The following is a 2,190-nucleotide window of genomic DNA, read 5'->3' on the forward strand; positions in this document are numbered from 1 at the left end:
AGTTAAGGAGTTTGTCATCACCAAGCCCTTATTATATGAAATGTTAAAGGGATTTATCTAAGAAAAAGAAGATAAAAAATATGAACAGTAAAATGACAACAAACACATAATTATTAACAACTACACCTAAAACAAAAACAAAAACAAACTAAGCAAATAACTAGAACAGGAACACAGAAATGGAGATCACATGGAGGTTTATCAACAGGGGAGTGGGAGGGGGAGAGAGGGGGAAAAAGGTACAGAGAATAAGTAGCATAAATTGTAGGTAGAAAATAGACAGGGGGAGGGTAAGATATTGTATAGGAAATGTAGAAGCCAAAGAACTTATAAGTATGACCCACGGACATGAACTAAAGGGGGAGAATGTGGGTGGGAGGGGGTGTGCAGGGCAGAGGGGAATAAAGGGGAGAAATGGGACAACTATAATAGCATAATTAATAAAATATATTTTTAAAAAGAGAGTTAAAAAGACAAGCCACACAATGAAAGAGAATTAAAAGTAATATAATAGATGAAGACTGTTATTGGTTGTGTCTATATAACTTCTACAGATCACATTTAAAAACACATTAGGAAAAATGGGCAGATTCAGTTGTTTGCCAGTGCCCAGGAGTTTGCCTGTGCCATGGGCCTCAGCTCTCTTCCCCATTACCCCAGAAAGATGACTCAGAAGAATGCCTACCCTTGGCCCTACTGCTGGCAGACAGCTCAATCTGGCCTGAAGAGTCCTTGCCACCCTGCCACAAAGAGTTCTCCTGCAAGGAGCTTACCACTGCATCCTTGCTTGTCCTCATGAGCCTCTCCAGTGCCCTTCCCACAGTTGCCCCTGGCCAGGATAGCAGTGGGGACCCAACTTAATGCAGACCTTAACAATTGATGAGTTTGAAATTGGGTGTCTCCTGGACAAAAGAAAGTTTGAAAATGTGTACTTGGCTCAAGAGAAGAAAAGTTATTTCATTGCAGCGCTTAAGGTCCTCTTCAACACTCAGTTGGAAAAGGAGGGTGTGGAGCACCAGCTTCACAGGGAGATCAAAATCCAGTCCCATCTGCAGCATCCCAACATCTTGCATCTCTACAACTATTTCTATGATTATTGAAGGATGTACTTGATTCTGGAGTTTTTTCCAAGGGGAGCTCTACAAGGAGCTGCAGAAGAGCTGCACTTTTGCCGAGCAGTGAACAGCTGCAAACATGGAGGAACTGGCAGATGCGTTGATGTACTGCCACAAAAAGAAGGTGATTCACAGAGACATAGAGCTAGAGAATCTGCTCTTGGGGCTCCAGGGAGAGCTGAAGATTGATGACTTTGGTTGGTCTATACACACCCCCTCCCTGAGGAGGAAGACAATATGTGGCACCCTGGACTACCTGCCCCCAGAGATGATTGAGGGGCACATGCACAATGAGAAGATGGATCTGTGGTGCATTGCAGTACTCTGCTATGAATGCCAGTGGGAAACCTTCCCTTTGACAGTGCTTCACACAGCAAAACTTATCAGCGCATCAGCAAGGTGGACCTGAAGTTCCCCTCTTTTGTGCCCATGGGAGCCCAGGACCTCATCTCCAAGCCACTCAAACACAACCTCTCAGAATGATTGCCCCTGGCTCAGGTCTCAGCCCACTCTTGGGTCCTGGCCCACTCCCGGAATGTGCTGCCACCTTTGGCCCTTCAGTCTTTCCCCTGCATCATCCCTGTTATTTACTCAGTTGCATCTGTATTTGCATGTCTGTGTATGTGTACTTGGAAGGAAGAGTCTCTGGTCTGTTCCCTTTTCTATATTCTGCCTCCTTTTTATTTAATAAAGGCTGAAACTTTTTATAAAGAAAGAAAGAAAAACCGAGCAAACAATTTGAATAAACACTTTAAAAGAGGAAATACAAGAAGCTTATAAATCTATAAAAAGATGTTTGATACAAATTTAAAATATAATGAGACATGTTATATTTATGCTGGCAAAAGGGAAGAGGAACTGAGGCTAGTTCTGGAGGGGTTCTTCCAGATCATAACAGGATGCCTGCGACATGAGGCAGACTCTGTCCAAGCTGTCTGCCAGAATAGGCAGTACTATGCAATAGCAGTTAAAATTTGGTTTTACAGTTCTCTTGGTTTTGTTCAGAAGTTTTTAGATGAATAAGGGCCAGGAGAGGGGAACAGCTTGCATCAGTCGAAGGTAAGTAAAAACTCAT

At 43.2% G+C, this 2,190-nt stretch overlaps 1 pseudogene; it reads left to right on the forward strand.

Moving 5' to 3' along the window:
- Nucleotides 1-664: 664 nt before the first annotated feature.
- On the forward strand, nt 665-1,718 carry LOC119049323 (aurora kinase B-like; annotated as a pseudogene).
- Nucleotides 1,719-2,190: the final 472 nt, after the last annotated feature.

The sequence above is a fragment of the Artibeus jamaicensis genome, unplaced genomic scaffold (genome assembly GCF_021234435.1).
Source record: "Artibeus jamaicensis isolate MK-2021 breed Jamaican fruit bat unplaced genomic scaffold, CSHL_Jam_final contig_1703, whole genome shotgun sequence".
NCBI classification, from domain to species: Eukaryota; Metazoa; Chordata; class Mammalia; order Chiroptera; family Phyllostomidae; genus Artibeus; species Artibeus jamaicensis.